At 45.9% G+C, this 20,584-nt stretch overlaps 2 long non-coding RNA genes across 4 annotated transcripts in view; one reads left to right on the top strand and one right to left on the bottom strand.

The window, feature by feature from the left end:
- The window catches only part of LOC125633257 (uncharacterized), a 317,997-nt gene that overhangs the window by 236,511 nt on the left and 60,902 nt on the right, over positions 1 to 20,584 (bottom strand). For all 3 annotated transcript variants that reach the window (XR_012667898.1, XR_007355547.2, XR_007355549.2), the window contains exons 3-4: positions 8,380 to 8,494; positions 926 to 994 (exon numbers count right to left, since the gene is read on the bottom strand). This is a non-coding gene — a long non-coding RNA (uncharacterized LOC125633257). The remainder of the gene's footprint in view (positions 1 to 925; positions 995 to 8,379; positions 8,495 to 20,584) is intronic.
- Positions 145 to 2,969, top strand: LOC125633258 (uncharacterized). Its single transcript, XR_007355554.2, has 3 exons — positions 145 to 223; positions 1,513 to 2,202; positions 2,344 to 2,969. It is a non-coding gene; the product is annotated as an uncharacterized LOC125633258 (long non-coding RNA).

Raw genomic sequence — 20,584 nt, 5'->3', positions numbered from 1 at the left:
GGGAGATGCAGTAATGCAGCCTGTACAAGTCCACCTGGAACCCTGGGTATGTATTTGCTAGCCCGTGCTGGGTCCACGCTGCCAGGTCCTCATTGCTATTTTTATCTGAGCGAGCTAGGTTAAAGCTAATGCAGGTACGCCAGCCCGGGCGTCAGTCGCACCTCCCACTGCAACGTAGGCATACCCTAAGAAACAAGCTTCTCTCCGAGTCTAATAGAAACTGGTGAGTATTATGGATTATTTATTTATTTACATTTTAATTACAAAATGTGCCTGATTACTGAAGAATATTGAAGGTGGCTGGAATTAATGTACTAGTGCAAAAAGCCACTAAAGAGTGTCAGTTTCTCAATGGCACCAGAGCGCTGAAGAGGGATCAGTAACAAAACAGACACAGATTTGGCACAAGACCTTGAGCTGCATCTCTGCCTTGGTACATTTCGAAGAGGGCCCCAGGGGACACAAAAGAGGAATGGAGTTTTGTTTGGATTGGCCACAATAGTGATATTTGGACAGTTATTAAATGCTGGAAAAAAGACATATGTGCCTCTTGTCGACAGAAGCCCGTTAATACCGAATGCAGCAGAGAAAAGGCTTGAGAATGGAGCCTCTTGGGGGAATCTTACCCCTGTAATGCTGCCAAGGTCGATGTCAACCTGAGTTGCCTACATTTTAAACACTGGTTGCTTCAGTTAGATCGATCTGTGAGGCCAGCTGGACCTAGAAAGATTTCTGAAAATGCAACTGCATAATCCCTAGATTATAATACATAGATTCTCTACTGCTCCTGGTTCCAGAACAGCCCCACAAGCAGCCTCTTGGCTAGGGTGAATTAGGTGAGAGGCCAAAGCCACATTTCGCCCTTCCCTTTGCATTTTCTGTGCTGAGTGCAGTATAGTGTAGCAAGTGCAGCATAGAATCTCACCGTCTCTTTACATGTTCATCCAACACCTTGGATGGGCTCTTCTCCGCATGAGGTCTTTAGGATCAAAGTCTAAATAAATAGATAAAATGCATAAATGGTAGTTGTTGTTCAGGGATGGTTTTCTTGAGTAAGGACTACAGCTTTTACTTTTAAAGGTGACCTGAAAAGGGGTGGGGGGAGTTGGGGTCATGCCCTTGTTAGCTTATTTGTGATACAGTCTTTTAGAAAATTCTGCTTGATGTTTACCTTACAAACCTCAGGAATGACAAGTCTGATTTTCCCTGTTTTTCTGGAGATCTTTCTTGGATGATTGAGATATGGATTGGGAGCAAGCTCTGCCTTAGAAGGGGTTCAGGCAGCAACTCCTTAATAAAGATGTTTCTCCCAAGGCTTTAAAGTAGGGGTTTACAAAGACAAATTTAAAAAAAAGTTTTGTACAGTGTGGACAAAAGTTACATGTACTCCCCATTACAGAAAATGCACTTCTCGGCAACTGCCATCAGTTCTCCTTGTTGTCCATAGACCCTTCCACTGTAGACATGGACTGACCTCCTCATGTGAAAGAAATATTTTTCTTCTCTTTTCAGATGCGAAAAAACCCCAGCATCATAAAGGAGGAGAATGGATAGACAATGATTCCTTTGCAAGTCACCTCCACATTACCAGTTCACTCTGCAATATCATAGTTCTTCCAGTGCAAACCATCTGTTACTCAGTTAGTCACTTTAGCTGACAGTAGTTCTCTTTTTGTTCCTATTTCTATTGCTCTTGAGACTTTTCTGTAGCCTTGACATGATGTGGACTATTTACATGTAACGGCGCCAGATGGATAAATATATCTTTTGCAGGTGCATTAACAAAGCTATGCCAAGAAATTCTGGAGCTGAGGGTAGATTCAAGCTCCTTCCAAAATACTCAAAAGCCTGAAGCATAAATGGCTCAGCCTCACATGGCAGATTTTACCTCATTACAAGCAAATCCCAAACCTGAATTGAACGGAGGACTTTAAACAATAGAAATAGCTTTATCAAATGTCGGCTAGTTGGTGTTTGCTAATGAAACATGCTATTCTCAGTGTTGTTTTCAGGAACATAAATTGGCATATTGTGGCAGAACACACACACAAAAACCTAGCTAAAAGTTTTCATCTTTGAATTTGCTTACAGAAAAGTTTGGAAAGCCTGCCATTCTATATCACACAGTTCGCCACAGTGGGTGCAGAGCAGAATCAGCGATCCAAGTCCTTGAAGCAGCAGTTCGGTTTGAGCTGTTGCAAGGTAAGGCATGCAGGCCTGTTCTTTTACTAGTGTTACAGTGTTGAGTCCATATTGGGGGGGTTGTAAAAGCACACTGTTACCAGAGCACCCCCTTGTGACAGTGTACAGTACAGACTCAGGTTCCCTTTTGGTCTTTTGCAGCTCCACCCAACCTCCCAGACCTTCTGGGTTGTACAGGAGCTACCTAGAGCACTAAGTCACCTCAGTTCTACCCCTTCCAAGGAACCCAAAGTCCAAGACAACTATGAAGAAACAAACTCTCCCATTTCCTTGGCGAGAACTGATCAGCAACAACCCGTGCTAGCCAGCCTTCTTTGCCACATCTACCTTCCCTGCCTGCCTCTCCCCAGCTGAGCAGAATTTCTCCCTGGAAACCTGATTCCTGCCCCAGATGTTGCAGGTCTGGCTGATTGGGCCTCTGGTAGCTCACTGACCCTTTCCTACGTGGAGTGGGGTTTGTATGACCTCTCGCAGGGGCTTATTTTTCCATCGTACTATTCTATTTGCAGGGCTAGAAAGACACACCTCTCCTGATTTTTAGTGAGAATCTTGCGATAATTACTATTTTTCTTAAAAACCCCAGCTCCTGGAGATGGAGAATTGCATGGGATTATGTTTTCTTTCATTTTAAAAGACACAGTACACTTTTCGCTCTTGTGATGGAGGAGAAGAGCTTGAAACCGTGAGACTCAAAGGCTCACAAAATGGAAAGCAAATAAAGAAAACCCCAAATGTTTATTTGCTAAAAATAAAAAAGTTATTTAGTTTTTGGGGACTGGCTCATGATATCTGAATGTTTGGAGGAGCAATGCTGAGACAGGTAGCTCAATATTTTCATACTTTGGGTCAAAAATTTCAAATGCCACTGGTGATTTTGGGTGCCTCCATTTTGGGTGTCCAATTTGAGACACCTGAAATCAGGCCCCTTTCAGATGGCTTCAGGTTGGGCCCGCAAGCCAGAGGCACCCAAAATCACCAGGTACATTTGAAAATCTTGGCCTCAGTGTCTAAAGTTAGGCACCTATGTGACTTGACTTTGAGCTTCTGAGCACGTGCAGTTTCTATGTAAGTCAATGAGATCTGCAGATGCGCCGCACCTCTAGGAATCGGCCACTTCCTCTGGCAGCCATGTTTGAAAACGCCACCTTTCATTACTACAGGATAACTGCGGGAATGCTGTCGGAGTGCAGCACAAAACGCTAAGATGCTGTTCCTCTCTCCGCTCAAAGTCAGTGGCTGGCAGGAAGGAGAGCGTGCGACAGAGTGCAACCGCCCTCACTTGGGAGTTGGTCAGGAAGCGGGGGGAATGCTGGTAGCTTATGGTCATTTTTCTCAAACCAGTAGAAATGTTTTAAGTGCACCCATGATTTAATGATCCAGTGAGGAAAGGAATGTCAAGATAGAGGGTAAAATAAAATTTTCAGAAGTGCTCAAGTGACTTCTCTGATTTTCAGGAGTGACTTGGGCATCTAAGACCCTAAGTCTCTTTAAAGACAATGGGACTTGGGCATTGTTGAGAATTTTACCCAGAGATCAACAGGGGGATACAAAAGCAAGGGTCAGGACCTACACTGAGCAACACCACTGAAAGCCATTTCCCAGTGCCAACGTTACAAGGGCCACCACATGAGGACCTGTTTAAAGAGCAATCTTTGGGGCTATTAAGCTGTAGGAAGATGAGAAACCCCCATGGGTCTTTCATCATTTTTTCTTTTAAACAGGCAGTGAGTTCGACTTGAACACATAAGCACAATGAGGTTTCAAACCTGGGGAAAGGGTAACACAGCTTGTTCGGACATTTCTGTTTCCTGTAAGGCACTTTTAATAAAGCATTCATTTTAGATTGACGCAGAGATGGGCTTGGATCTAGATCCAAATTCCCCCACAGTTCAGGGCTGTTTGGCTCTGCATTTGGGGGTCTGGCCCATTTCTGTTTTTCATATGTTAGAGGATTATCTCTGTCCACATCCAGCAACACTCTTCCCCCCCGTCCCCTCTCCCGGCTTCCCCAGTAGCATTCTGGCTTCTCCTTTTGTGACTCTGCTAGAAACATGGGAGCTCTCTTCCCCTTGCTCTCTGGAGAGGTACATTTTACCTCTTTCAGAGTTTTCCCTTTTCCCCTGCACTTCACCTCTGGTTCGGTTCTACAAGCCAACGACCAGGGCGGAGGATGGCATGTGATGGCAACTAGCAGCGGGATACGTGAGTGGCCTGAGCTCAGTTGGGTTTGAGGGTGAGAGAGAAAGAATGAGGTGAGCTTGCAGGAAGGACTGGAGCATGGGGAGGGGGGGGAAGGTGCTGGAACAGGTGAGACGGGGGCCTGGGGAAGGAAGAGAGAGACTGGGCTGGAGGGGGAGGGAGGAGACATTGGAGTAGCTCATGGGAGGTAGCAGAGTCTGAAGTCAGTGAAAACAGCACCAGAGGTGAGAGACAGGAGAAGGCCAAAGGAGGAGAAAGGAACTTGTATTGTAGCCTTTCAGGGGTCATAGGGAGGGGTGGTCTCATGGTGTTGCAGAGACCACTCTGTCCCATTTACGGGTGAAATTTCTCTACTGGTTAGAGCAGCCTTAGGACTGCTCTAACTTACTCTCACTGTCCCCTGTGGGTCCTGGGAAGCAGAAAATAGACATAGGGCAATCACCTCTGGCCATACTTACTCTCTGTCCCTGGTCCACTCTCAACACACCCCCTATACTAGGGGCTGGGAACAGGGCTGGCAGGGAGCCTTCATCCCAGTATTACACTGTCCTGGGGATGCTTTATCAGGGGGCAGTTTTTTCTCTCTGTACAGCACCCTAATGGTGCCAGAGCAGCGTGAAGGGGCCGTGGTGTAGCTGAGAATCAGGGTCGGTGAGTCTGACTGGAAATAGTTTCCAGCACATGGCAGCAATGGGCAGAAATCTTGCTTTGGCCCAGTTATTAACATTCTCTGCCTGTTCAGACGCAAAAGTACCAGCATTTTGTTATAATTTTTGCAGTGTTCAGATTTTCCTGGGGAACACACAAGCCATTAAAATGTGCTTCTGCTCAGGCGACATTCTAATCCTTTTTTCCTGCAAGCTGCTAAAACGCTTACGGCCTTTATTCGTTCTGCTATTGAAATTACCATTGGGCACTAAAACGGCTTTATCCCAAGCTATGGCAGGTCATGGGTGTGATGACAAATGCTTACAAATCCCTGCATGTGAGGTTTGTCTAGCATGATGGTAAATCTCAAGAACTGTACAACGCCGTGGGGCGAGCACAAAAGGAAGGGAGAAAAGTTGGAAATATTTCATTGTGATTTTCAGCTGTGCAAAGCACAATAAATCTCATCGAATGAAAGGAAATAAAAGTACCAGGCCCTAATTTCATTTCTAACCCTTTAACATGGCTCCATGAATATTGTATCCACAGCTGGAGACAGACAGGGATGCTTCCCATCCCCACTCTCCAGTGGCACAGAGGGAGTGGAGATTCACTCAACATAACTACCCTGCTGTGGGTTCACCGTGGGGGGCAGAGGCCAATGGAGCTGGCTCCTATGCTACCTACACTGTAGGAGCATATCAGGGTGGGGAAGGAGAGTGGCTAGATACACTCTGGATGTCCATGCGGGACCCTAGCCAGCTGCCATAGGTTAGAGCAGCCTCAACTCTGCTCTAACCTGGGGCCAGAGCTAGACAAAGTCAGGAAGCTGTAACCGGCTCCTTGGCAGTGCCCTCTCTCTGCTGCACCCAGCAGACGCCAGATACTGCACCCAGTCTATTGTATATCACCAGATACTCAAAACTAAAGCGTAGCTAATCTATACGCCATTGACTATTGTAGACACACAAAAGCCCTACTCAGTTACATACATTTAGACAGCATTCCCTTTGCTACAGGATATTAAAGGGTCATACCCACTCTCTTCACTAGTATGGAAAACAATCCAAAAACCTGCCATTGCAGATGTTGAGCACCCAAAACTCCCAATGACTTCAGGGAGAGTTGTGGGTGCTGGGCACTGCCCATGGTCAGCCAGGACTGAGAAAATCCAAAACATAACAGGCCAGATCTCCACCTGGTGTAAATACACATAGCCCCATTGGAGTAAAAAGGACCAGCTCCCCCCTGGTGTAAATATGCAGCTACTCAAGTTAGACGTTTTTAAATCAGCAGGTCCAGATAACTTGCATCCAAGAGCTTTAGAAGAGCTGGCTGAGGAGCACACTGGACCATTAATGTTGATATTCAACTAGTCTTGAAACACTGGGGAAGTTCCAGAAGACAGTGAATGCTGTGCCAATTTTTAAAAAGGGTAAACAGGATGACCCAGGAATTATTGGCCTGTCAGTATGACATCATTCCCAGGCAAGATAATGGAGAGGCTGATGCAGGACTCGATTAATAAAGAATTAAAGGAGGGTAATATAATTAATGCCGATCAAAATGGGTTTGTGGAAAATAGATCCTGTCAAACTAACCTGATATCTTTTTTTTTTTTAAATGAGATTACAAGTTTGGCTGATAAAGGTAACAGTGTTGATGTAATATACTCTGACTTGGTACTGCATGACATTTTAATTAAAAAAAACTATACAAAATGAACATGACACATTAGATGGATTAAAAACTGGCTAATTGATAGGTCTCAAAATGTAACTGCAATCTGGGAATCATTGAGTAGGTATGTTTCCAGTAGGGAAACATTGAGTAGGTATGCTCCCACAGGGATTGTTTTTTTGGTCCTACTCTATTTAACCTTTTTATCAATGATCTGGAAGAAGGCGTAAAATCATCACCGATACAAGTTTGTAGATGATGCAAGAATTGAGGGAGCGATAAATAATGAAGAGGACAGGTCACTGAATTTCTTTGTTAGCTGGGCACAATCAAACAATATGCATTTTAATACGGCTACATGTAAATGTACATGTGATGCTGGCCAACCAGGTGCCAGCTCATGCCAAGGCCCCCATGACTCAACTGAACACTGACAAATGAATAACCAGAGTCAGCATTAGGGCTGTTAAAACAGATGTTAGAGGTATAAGAATGTGTTTAGTGTCTAGACTTTATTGAATGATTGTAAATTGCTGCCGACATTAATCTCACTTGTAACATCTGTGTCCCATAGCATAAGGGAACATTTGAGTGGTTGTCCTGTGTGCTTCTATGACTGTGTAAATCACCAGACAGGAGAGAGACATTAATTAGTGTGAGGGGCTGATCTTCAACAGAAGGTGTTACCCCCTTACCAACAGGAGAGATCCATCAATACCGAGGGCAGACTGTTGTGGGGCATTGCATCTGCAATTTCCCTGCATACCGCCAGCAAGAAGACAAAAGACTCTTCTTGTTCTGCCTCCTGCCCTTGAAAATGAGTCATGCAAGGGACTCCTCCCATCAGCTGAGCGTTGCAGCCAAAAGCATGGGGTAGAAGAGAACAGCAAAAAGAGACTGATTATCTCTATGCTGCTTTGATGCTGGGGCGGGAGGCAAAGTGTTTCTAAGCATAAGCAAGAGATCCCCAACTGCTTAGCCTGGGTTAGCCCTAAAGGACTATTACTATTCTATTACCTTTTGAAACTATTGGTTGCAACCCATTTGTATCTATCTGTTTTAACCTTGTAAATAACTCTTTGGTTTCCTTTCTCTATTTAATAAATATTTATATAGTTTATTATAGAATTGGCTGCAAGCATTGTCTTCGGTGTGAATCTAAGGTGCAACTGATCTGGAGTTGGTGACTGGTCCTTTGGGATTGGGAGTAACCTGAATATTGCTGTGATTCTTGGTGTAAGGGACCATCTGTCACATAGGTGGCAAGATAGTGCCCTTAGGTACACCAGTCGATCGGTGAATCCATGTTATAGTGCCCGAGGAGTTTATACCTGATAATTGGTCCATGAACGAAGTACAGAGCACACAGCCAGTTTAGGGTTTGTGCCCTGGTTCCTACCAGCCTCCCTGAGGTTGGTACCCAAGTTGCAGGCAGCATAACAGTAGATATCTAGGAACAAAGACCAAAGGCCATACTTTCAGGATGCAGGTTCTTTCCTGGGAAGCAGCGACTCTGACAGAGACTTGGGGATCATGGTGGAGAATCAGCTGAACATGAGCTCCCAGTGGGATGTTGTGGCCAAAAGGACTGATGCGAGCCTGGGATGCATTAATAGGGACTCTTGAGGAGGAGAAGAGATGGTATTTTACCTCTGTGTTTGGCATGGTCTGACCGCTGCTGGACTCCCGTGTCCAGTTCTGGTGTCCACAATACAAGAAGGATGTTGGTGAACTGGAGAGATTCAGAGAAGAGCCACGTGAATAACTAAAGGATGAGAAAACAAGCCATTTAGTGATTGAGTTCCTTGAGTCTATCTATTTAGCTTAAGAAAAAGAAGGTTAAGGGGTGACTTGATGACAGTCTAATTACCTACATGGGGAACAAATATTGGATAATAGGCTCTTTAATTGAGCAGAGACCGGTCTGACACAATCCAATGGCTGGAATTTGAAGCTAGACAAAAATCCAACTGGAAATAAGGCATCATTTGTTAACAGTGAAGGTAATTAACCCTTGGAACAATTTACCAAGGGTGATGGTGGAATCTCCATCGCTGGCAATTTTTAAACCAAGCTTGGATGTTTTCCTAACAGATCTGCTGTAGGGATTATTTGGGGGAAGTTCTGCAGCCAGTCAGACTTGATGATTATAACAGCTCCTTCTGGCCTTGGACTCTATAAGTCAGTGGGCCAGATCCCCACCTGACCTATATCTGCATAGCCCCGTGGCAGTTGATTTAAACCAGCTGAGGATTTGGCCCAAGATATTAATTTAAACTGGGTGTGAGTGCACGTTGTGAGGAGAAGCAAACCTTGGGTAAGCTGTTGCCTTTCCCTGTCCATTCTCAGGCTCTCTCGTTGAAGGTGATGTAGCACCAGGACAGAGCAAAAGCTCAGTTCAGTTCACACTGTGAACCAAAGCTTAATGGCAACAAATGGATCAGGAACCACCACCAACCATTTATTCTGTTATCAAACCAATCATTCAGAATCTACCAGCCCCAAGGAATCCAACAACATCCCCACAAATACCTTGCACGTATGCTCTCAAGAAAGTTAAAATATAATAAACTTAAAAATGAAAATGCATCAGATGATTTGCTGCTGCTTTGTACAGGCCTTTGCTCTGATAAGAAACACTTCTCATGCTGTTAAATGATGGGAGACGCAAGTGCATCCCTCACATTTCAGCTTTGCCTGCTGAAATCACTCCCCAGTGTGATTGATCAGCTGCACATTTGAGGCCTTCTGATGGTCTTACTCATCCGTAAAAATTTTGATCTGATACCACCTCCGTATTCAGATTTACTCAATCAGATGCGTAGATAAGGGCAGACAGGGCGGGTTCAGTGTCAGTGATAATTTTACCTCCTAATCTGCTGCACAAGCCATAAATGAAATTTTAAAAAACAGTTAAAGGTCACAAGTGAAGTGAGCACCGGGTGTGTGGGCTTAAGTCCCAGTGTTGAACAACGCAAATGACAAAAACACTCCCTGCTGGCACACACTCAACTCTTAACATCTCATAACAAAAGCTACATTGTCTGTGTTTGGGTGATTCTTCTCCATGCAGCTCCAGCGTGTGGTAGGTTATCTGCGCCTGCATTATTTCATTTCTCAAAAGTTCAAATAGCTGCTTGAAAGGTTATGAAAATACAAACCTGACAAATAAATGCATGACACCCCTTGGGGGGGAATGTGTTTTCCTTTGTCTATGAGAGCCCGTGACACGCTGCTCTGTGTCAGGCGAGAGGGATCTCTGACGTTATTAATATTATTGTTGTTTACATGGCCCTCGCACGTACAAGGTGCCTGACAAAACCCAGGCTGTGCCCCCAAAAAGCGGACAGCCTAACCCAACCAAGTACAAGACAGGAGGAGGGAAGACTGTGGACAACGCCAATGAGAGATATGCCACAGGAGTCTTCAGGCAAACAGTGGGTTTTGCGGTGTGCTTGGGGAGGAGGGGCACACAGCAGACCAGCAATGGCACGCACGCCGGGGTAATAGGCAGCATGAAAGAAGGCACGAGTGAGAAAAGGAAAAGACGGGAAGAGGCAGAGATTGGAGGGCACAGGTAGGAAGTGGGAGAGTGTGGAATGAAGGCGGGAGGAAATGTAGAGTGAGATGAGATGGTGCCTAGCCTCAGGCAGGGGCAGGAAGCCACTTACAGGGTGATGTGACTACAGCAAGGAAAGGGCAAGGTCACTTTGGTGCTGGTATTTTGGAGAGACTGTAGAGGAGAGAGACGAAGAGGAGGCCTGAGAGCAGGTCATTAATGCAACCAAAGCCAGGGATCTCCAAGTATGGGGAAAGACCCTGGTGGTAGGGATGAATTTTCATGATACCTATTGGATTGAGGTTCACATACTCAGCTGATGGGTCTAATATACTTATTAGGGCAAAACACTCAGTGTAGTGATCAGTTACTCACAAGCGGGAAGCTTATCGGGACAATCACATCACAGTTGCCTCCAGAATGAAACAATACAACTTCAACTTCTCTTTGTTATTCAGACTTACTTATACCTTCTTGTTATCTTTTCTTATACATATGAATTAGTCTCATTTCCAGGTTAACTCTCCATCAGTACAGGCTTAGTTCTAGTCTAAACTGATCTTTTCTAGCTTTTCAGTTACTTTATCTTTCCTTGTTCTCACAAACCCGATTACTCTGCAATTTCTGACAGGTGCACAACACTCAACAGGATTATTCTGCAATTTCTTATTGTGTGCAATTCTACTCACGCTTATGCTGCCAAAAGTGATCAGAACAAACTCTTAAAATCCACAGCAGGTTTCTGTTCGGCCTAAATATGCCGTCGCTCCAAACAATGTCCTGGAGTATAAAGGGGCCAGATGTAGCCAGAGCCATGGCATATGGTGGAGAGAAGGAGGCAAAAGAGTGGCTAACGCAGCACTCAGCTGGTGAGCTGGGGCAGATAGGTGATCTGACGATGACAGAGAAAAAAGGAAGCAGAGAGGGGTGAGGAAGAAGGATGAGAAGTCCGGAGAGCCAGCCGGAGACATGAGGCTGAACAGAGGGGTGGAGGTCGGGGTATATTTGGGAACCATCAGCTCAGAGGCGGCAGCTGAAACCGTGAGAGCTGATAAAGTTGTGTAACGAGAAAGCACAAGGATAAGTTGTGGGGTACATGGCGAGAACACTGAGGAACCCCCACAGAGCAAGGAGAAGAGGGATGAAGAAAGGCCAGCAGCACAGAAGGAAAGCCAGAGAGTACAGTCACAATGTCTACACACTCTACATATGGAGCCAAGTTCAAGGTCTTGGGCCTTATCTTCCTGGCACTCCATGGCCTGGACCAGACAGGATATCTAAAAGAGCCTAAAGCTCCAGGCTGACAACTCCAGTCCTCTGGTGCAAGTGAGCTCCCTACAGTAAGGGTAAAGACCGTATTCGCAGGAGTCAGAGCTTTCTCCGGGGCCAGTCCCAGGCTGTGCAACTAACTCCCCACAGAGCTCAGGACCGGGCCAGACCGCCCCACCTGCCACTCCATGCGCCAGGTGAACTTGGCCAGTGTTGCCTTCTTGAATGGAAACACCCAGCAAGCTGCAGCTGAGCAGGAGGAGGGGAACCCGACCCAAACAAAGCACTCCATCGCCCACCCACGTCTCCCCGAGGGAAAGCGCGACCCACATGTCACAGGTGTTAGAGTCTGGTCACTTCAGGCAGTTGTGGAAGCGGCTCGGATACCACGGTGATGAGCACAGTATGAGGAGTTACAGAGAATAGAATAGTCTCCGTAACAGAATTCTGGAAGGCCGCCTTCTCTCCTGTTGCAGGATGACAACTGGTCCGTGCACAAAAACCCGGCCTTGGATTTAAAAATTCTACTGACTCCGTTATCAGGGCCTTCGTAGCCTCGAGATGGAGGGGGCACACCCCACGGCGAGTAGCTCCACCGCACAACAAGCACACGGGTGCCAATGCCAGGTGGAGCATTGAAGGGGTTAAGCAATGGCTGCCAGCTGTCCCTCACTGCTAGCCTCATGGGGCAGTGACCAAATCGTAGGCAGTCTGGCCTAATAGCTGGATCAACAGTCTGGTTTGCCAGGAAGCACTGACTCCAGCCAGGGCGGGGCCCTGGAGCGAAGCGAACGGCGAGAGCTGAGAGTTAGAAGCCAAAGGGCTAGCCGGAGACGCGGTCAGGAGGCAGAGCTGAGGGATGGAACCAGGGCAGAGTTGGGTGCAGGATCGGGCTGGGCTCAAGCCAGCAGAGCCGGGATGGAACCAAGCCCACCTGCAGGCAAAGAGCCCACTTAGCAGCCACTGAGCTACTGCAGCTCCTGAGCTTAAGCATCAGCCTGCTGACTCCTGAAGCCAAGTAGCTCCAGCTGCGGCCCTTAGGTTACCAGGAGACTGTCTCTTCTGGATCCGGAAGACGCTCCTGCTCCCAGGTCCTGCATGGGATCTGAACCACCTCTCTCCTCCTCCACTGCCCAGGAGACCCTGGCTCTCAGTCCCCACTGTAAAACCATTCAACACTATCCCTCATTAGAAGCGACCCCACAACACTGCAGCCTCTATGAATCCCTCTCGTGCCGTTCTTAGCTCCCCCAGGCCAGCCAATGAGCACAGCCGGAGTTCTGCAGTAGACGCATGGAGAACTGTTGACATAGCTTATGTTACTGTCTTAATACGACGTGAGGTGCTGAAGAGATCATAGTGTACAATGCTATTAATCCTCGGGTGCCTATGATCCGAGGCAGCATTCCTAACATGGTAAAAGCTTCAGCCTTCACATCCTGGCTAAGTGGTACCAGGGCACACGGTTAAGTGAGTGTGTCCAGGGGCCAGGTAACGGTCTGGGTCTTGGCATGCTAAGGTGAGGAAAATCAATCTGCAAATCCACAATTTATCCCCAGACAGGAGCACTGCTGCACTCGCTCACGGAGTACGGTGCTGGCAGTGACTCCCGGGCACGGGAGTTTGCAAGAGAAATCTTAAGGAAAGAGACGCTGGTTTGGAACATCCCTGTCCTGCTCTGAAAGTGACACAGAGAACTCCAGTGCAAGAGAAAAGGGGATTGTGGATGAACTGGCCACAATAAACGTATTTCCACAGTTTAGAAAGACATGGAAAAAAGCAGCCTTGCTTACGTACTACCGACAGAAAGCATGTTTGTTCCTGTTGTCTAGGGACAATGTTTTTCCAGGACAGAATCCGAGTAAAAAAAGTGACACTCCTAGCAGTGACAGAGGGCAGTGGCAGCTTAAGGCGCCTGCCATGCCAATGCCACTGACACAAGCCTGACAAGCAACAAACTTGTTTAACTTCTGGCCCAGACTGTCTAATTTCATTCACGGATCACCCTTTTCTGTCTTCCAGGAGCTCGTTTCTAGAGCCAGGTCAACAAATGGTCTTTCAGTTCACTGGCCAGTTCTGAAAAGTTGGAAAAAAACGTGGGCTGGGTTGGACCAATATCAAAAACTCCAAAAAATGTCAGCACATCATAAAAGGTCGATAAAATTTTCATTTGGGGGCAAACGAAACATTTTGCTCCACCCAAAAAGAAACATTTTGTTTCGTTTCCAGGCACTTTTAAAATGGCAAGCAAAAATGCCTCCTGATAGCCTTTAGCTCCTTGGCTATGGCACTGAGCCAGGTTCAAGTCCCTGTTCCAATGACTATTTAATTATTTCTAGACAGTGGAACAGCTTCCACAGGAAAAATTCCTGCCTCGGAATAGCTAGTGGCCCACTGAGTAGGCAGGGTGTGCTCCTACGATGCGAGAGACTCCGGTTCAGTTCTCCTCTCCACATCAGGCAGAGGGAGAAACTGAACCCAGCTCTCCCATATCCCAGGGGAGCGCTCTCACCATTGGGATAAATGGTTACTTTGTAAATGGTGCCTAACTCCCCTTGAGAATCTAGCTTGAAAACCATTTGGGCTGAAAATATTCAGCAAATTCAGGTTAAATTCACAGCTAGTTTCAGGTTGACCAGACCTGCATTTTTCAATAAACAAACTATTCACAAATTTTTTTTTGCCCAACTCGAGTCATGGCAACCAATTTTCCATGATTGTCATTGAGCTATTTTGAATGAGAAGGCTCTTGAAAAACACTCAGACCTTGTCCACACACTGATTTTGTGCCAGAGTCGTTATTTCAGGGTGTGATTTTTTTACTGAAATAATTATAGTGGAACAACCCTAGTTTGGAGACAGCTATATCAGTATTAAGTTGCCCTGTACCAGTATTGTTATTCCACTAATATAAAGTACCTTTATACTGATATAGCTGAATCCACAAAAGGGGGGTCGTACAGCTTTATACCAGGATAATTAAAGCCAGGCAGCTCGCGCTGTCTCCCTGCACAGGTGTGAATTTCACTATGAGCACATGATTCAGAAGCACCATGAAGAATCGAAAAACAGCTTCAAGCCAGGCAACTGCACCAGTGCCCTGCTCCTAGCATGCATCCTGGCTTGCAGTCTCGCTGGTAGAGTGTGTCACAATGTTAAGTTTCGTGTGCTTTAATTTCAAAACTATAGTTTTTCAGGAGCTTGTCCATTCACTGTAAAAACAGCTCATAATGGAAGCATGAATGAAAATAATAGAGGGAGGGTTATATATACACCTCTTCTTTACCGTTTTCAATATCTTAAACTGTTACATTTCTAAGAAATTGCTATTTAATACTGTCAAATGACATTTACTGAACAATAAGCCATCAATATTTACCAATAAGATATCAGTATTGAATAAAAAAGAGCAATTGCAGCTGAGCAGCAGGCAATCATTGCTAATTAGCAAGTTATCCCTGATTATTAACAACCTAATAACGATGAGAGGTTTCAGAGTAGCAGCCGTGTTAGTCTGTATTCGCAAAAAGAAAAGGAGGACTTGTGGCACCTTAGAGACTAACCAATTTATTTGAGCATAAGCTTTCATGAGCTACAGCTCACTACATCCACTGAATGCATCCGATGAAGTGAGCTACAGCATCACGAAAGCTTATGCTCAAATATATTTGTTCATCTCTAAGGTGCCACAAGTCCTCCTTTTCTTCTTAATAATGATGTGTGATTGATACTTAATAACAATAAGTGATCAATAGATGCTAATGATGAAATCCCACTTAAATATGACCAAACACAAGTTAATAATGAGCAATCAGTACTTAATAATGAGTAATTACAATAATGACTTCATGACTAATTAGTCCTGGTTGCTAATTTTAATTATCACTAGATGAGCAACTGCTACCTAACTGCCATTCCAGCAGCAAATAAGACAAGAAAAGAAAATCACTCAGCCTATAAACTATAACCGACCCAAGAGCAATAAGCAGCGACCTCTGCTCAGTGCCTTCGCCCTCTGCTGCTTGCAGCCTGTGTGCCACAGGGATTCCAGGGGCTGAAGCAGCAGGGATCATGTGCAGAGGGTCCTATGTCCTGCTAGCCCCCCCCAGCCTGTACTCCTAGTCCCGTGCCTCCTCCCACCAGCAGCAGCACTGTACGTGCGTGCTGCAGAAGCCAGGGCAGCTCTAGCCCTGCCTTGACGCCCCCAGCGGCAGAAGGTGGTATTGCACCCCACGCAGGACATCATCACACTTGTGGCGTTTTTGTTGAGTCTCCCCGTTACTCCTCATGATCAGATCCCTGCTTCTAAGAAATCTCTTGGAATTCCACAGCTCCCTGAAGATCACCCCTAAACGCAGGCATTGTTGTGTGATGTGACAAGGTTTCGTATTTTTTGGTACAATGTGCTGAAATCGGTTTATGCAAAACTGTGTTCTTCACGGGGAGAGAGGACCCACGCAAACCCTGTGCACCACTGAAGTCCCAGGGAAGCCCTATTAAAGTGCTATGCAGGCCTTGTATAGATCCTCTCAACTGGGGTGAATTTCACCCCCAGTGCACATGCTTCATTCCCAGCAACAAGGACAGCTCCATCACTTTCTAGCTGTGACCGTCTGAGCAAGCCATCACCTTGTCCAACACACCAAGGATTGAGCTGGGGACCTCCAGAGCTAAAAACATGAGCTGCTACAGATTGAGCTAAAGCTTGTTAGTAAGAGCTGTAACAAACGAATATCCTCTGTGGATTGGCCCAGAAGGAGCCCGATAACCCACACTCAACCAGTGGGTTCCACAAATGTTCTGAAAGACACTTCATACTCCATTCTCACTAACCAGTATGCTAAAATGCATTCCTTCAGCTCCATACATAGTCAAAGTTACATTTATTACTTTAACAGGCACAGTTACTTTGCTCAACTTGCGGTTCATACTTTCTGTAACCTTTTTCCTGATGACATGAAAGATTTATTGCCTTGATGGTTTGCACCACAAACTATACTCTACATTTTTACAATATATTTTAAGCTTCATTAGTACTGAAAAGTAAGCAGTGTTCACATTTATGCAACCACATTTGAAGCCTAACACACATTTTTTCTACCCAATAATCCCCATTTTGAATCTAGCCCATAAGTATTCACAGCTTTACTGACCGTTATATTCATAAACCCACTACCACGATTAAAAAGAAAACTGTGAACATGACATAAAACTATATCCAGCTGGAGACTATAAGGTTGTAACTCTACTGAGGATTTCTATCAACATCATCATCCATATGAATAAAGTTCAAATAGTTTGTGCATGTTATAAGAACTCTCAGATCACAGTGTCGCTATATGGATACAGGCAGCCTCATGAACCTACTGCTAATGCTACACATCCCAACGCAAGAAAATCACAGTTGAACCCAAAGCCCTGCCTCTTGATCCATTGGGCTAGAAGGGGCTAGGAAAGTCTCCTATAATTATCCTGCATTGGTGACACTTATGAAGAAGCAGCATTAATGGGCTCCAAAGTAGAACTGGGCAAATGACTGATTTTTCGGTGCGGCTACCAAACTGCAAAATCCATTTGGGGTCAAAATGAAATATTTTAGGTTTTTATTGCCAAAACAAACAAAAAAAATCATTTTGGGGTTGAACGAAACATTTTGTTTGCTCTAAAATTTGACATTTTGTTTAGTTTGGGGGGGTGTTTTTTATTATTTTGTATTTTTACGTTAAATGTAACGAAATTTCAAAACGACAAGTACAAATATTTCATTTCCAGAATGTCAAAACAAAACATTCAGACTTTCTTGGAAATCTGCCAACCTGCCTTTTTTTTTCCAGCTGAAACTATTTGCCAAATCAGCCCGAATTGACAAACCGTTTTGGTCAATCCAAAATTGCATTTTTCGGGGAACAAATTGCATTTTTCAGGGAACATTTTTTTGCACAGCTCTACTCCAGGGAGAGTCCCAAGCTGTCCACCATGGTGAGAAGCTATGTGCACAGAAATTAGGATAATCTTTGATCCTAATTGGTGTCTCCACTAGGGCAAAAATAGATCACAATAATATGCCCATTCTGGATATTTTGTATTTTACATACAATTGATTTCCACAAAACCAGGCAGCTAACGTTAACATTTTACTCAAGAAATCATGTAACTTTCTACCTTTTTCAGAAAGCAGACCAGACCTGCCTGTCCGTTCCTGTTGCTTTATGACACAAAGGATCAGCGGCCTTCTCAAGGCCAGGCTGGGGCCAATCTAACTTCCCCAAACAGGAGGAACCGCTACAGAGAGCCATTGCACCTATCCCAATGAAGGTGGGCAGAGATCGTGCAGAAAGGGGTGAGGAAAGGGTACTGATGTAGAACTGGCTCAGGGTGTGTCCTTCCCGGAGCAGGGGAGAACAGCATGCAAGTTGTGGCTCTAAATCCCACCATGCTTCCTGGGCATTACACCAACATGCTTCTCTGTACACTGGTTGGATCCTGAAATGACACACCCAACCTTCTAAATATCCCCTCAGTGTCAGGGAATCTCTGGGTCTAACAGAAGAGGAGCCCCGGAGGGGTGGGAGCCTCGGAGCCCGGAGAGGGATAAACAATACTCGAGTAGCACTTTGCTCGTGGTTCTGAGTCCTATTGAGAGGCTTAGGGTGAAGCCCTAGGACCTGCTACCCTGGAAAGAAGAGTGTGATTTCATTATTCTGTGCTGACATGGGCTTTCCTAGAGGATCTGGCCCGCTCTGTTTATCTGATCTCCCACTGAATCTGCTCCTCAGACAAAACAGCCAGGGTGGGTTCATTCTGAGACACTCCGATTTTGTGTATTTTATTCAGCTGTGAATCCCAAAGGCCCGTCGTGCTGGTGTACATGAAAGCATGCTCCTAGGTCGATGGTGGCCCCTAGGTGATGTTTTCTTTGGACAAGGAGTTGATGTACTGCTAAGCATATGTACAATGAAGTTTTTATGTTTAGTTGTACAACTCCATTCCTGACACACCTGCGGTAGCTGTGGTTTTGCTTTCTGATAGTCATTTCCCCACAGCGATAGTAGCAACCTGTCAAAAATGGAATGGGACATGTATTGTCTTGGGAAAATGTTTTGTGGTCTGTTCTCTTGTCAATGAGCTGCAGTCATAACAATTGCAATACCTGTGGATAGGTGCATGCATCTGTGGGATAGCACAAACTATCTACCAAGGGAAAAATCCCTTCAAATGCAGCTTGGAAGTTAATTTCTCTTTCAGTGCCTAAGGTGGGACTTTCAAAAGTGCTGCTCCCCGTGAGGTCTGGTAAAACTCCCATTATGGTTACTGCCAGGGCCCCCGCCTGGGACTGGGGTCCCACTGTGCTAGATGCTGACCAAACACAGAGCAGAAAGCAGTCCTTGCTCTGAACAGCTTACAATTTAGACAGCCAAGAGCTGCAGGGTGGGAGGGGGGAAGCTAGGCAATGAATGGGATGGGTGGAAAATGGTATGTTAGTGCCATCCGTCCTTTTGTCGATTTGTTTCTTTAATTTGGGAGGGTGTAAGGGAGGGAATTGGCTGAACTGAGAGCTGGAAAGAGAGGGGGACATCAGACAATCATGACAGGAGAGAGAGCACCTGAAAAAGGCATTGGATACTGATGACAGCCAAAGACCCCTGCTGTAGCTGCTTCTCCCTGCTCCTGCTGGCTTTATCTCTGGGGCCCTTCCCACAACTTTCTTACCTCATCTCAGCTGGCTGTGGGGGTTACATGGACCCTGGCAGCACTGAGATGGGAAGGTTTCCCCTGCTTAGTTCCCTGAATTGCAGCTCTAAGACAACCTCTGCCATGGATTGATGACCAGCGCCATAACACGGAGACACTTACGTTGTTTAGATTAGGCTTATGCTCGTGAGGATGGTTTGGGTTAGGAATTGAATTTGTTGCAAGCACTATTCGATCATTGGCTTTACCTGTTATATTACTGAGAATATCTGTTTTGCATAATTTCAGCATGGGTAGGAATACAGTTCTTATTTATTTCAAGAAAATAAAACCACCTGAATATTGCTTGCTAGAATGGAGTGTGGTTTTACTGTCTGATCAGGACAAAGATGAGAAATTAGTCACTTAACAGTGAGTCAACACAAAGGGAGTTGTAAGCAGTGACTGTGACGCTGGTGGACTACGTGCTAGCTCTTGCCAAGGCTGTAGGTGTCAGCTGAGCACTGACAAACTCACAACTGGAAGCCAGACCAGCTCACCTGTATGTTAGTATTGTTCAAGACGGGTGTTAGACTTGTAAGGCTGTGTTTAGGCTCTGCAACATGCTTGTAAATTGCTGCATGCATTAATCTCACTTGTGACGTGGGTATCGCACGCTGCAAGTATAAGGCAGTGGTTTCCAAACTCGTTCTGCCGCTTGTGCAGGGAAAGCCCCTGACGGGACGGGCCGGTTTGTTTACCTGCCACGTCCGCAGGTTCGGCCGAGTGCAGCTCCCACTGGCTGCGGTTCACTGCTCCAGGCCAATGGGAGCTGCTGGAAGTGGTGGCCAGTACGTCCCTCAGCCCACACCACTTCCAGCAGCTCTCTTTGCCCTGGAGCAGCGAACCGCGGCCACTGGGAGCCGCGATCGGCCGAACCTGCGGACGCGGCAGGTAAACAAACCGGCCCGGCCCGCCAGGGGCTTTCCCTGCACAAGCAGCGGAATGAGTTTGGGAACTACTGGTATAAGGTAATATGTAAGTTTTGCTTTATAACCCCACAAATGCCTGCTCTGAACTTGTGAACCCAGGCAGGAGGAGTGGCTCCCATGCCTGTCGAGAAAGACTATCAAAACTAAGCGAGCCATTGTGAAGCAGCATGATACAAAGACTTGGCTAATGGCCCTCTCACGTGGGTGAAGGTGCTACGTGCAGGGAAGCTCATCCCATCAGCTTGAATTCTGGAAGAAGGAAATAAAGATAGCTGACATGAAAATTCTTCTTCTCTTTTGCTGTTTGGACTCTCACAGGGCTGGACCTAGGAAACAAAAGCAGAGATCCCCAGGGGCAGCCTGG

This window comes from Caretta caretta, chromosome 3, assembly GCF_965140235.1.
Source record: "Caretta caretta isolate rCarCar2 chromosome 3, rCarCar1.hap1, whole genome shotgun sequence".
NCBI classification, from domain to species: domain Eukaryota; kingdom Metazoa; phylum Chordata; order Testudines; family Cheloniidae; genus Caretta; species Caretta caretta.
This window is presented reverse-complemented; position numbering and strand designations above follow the sequence as displayed.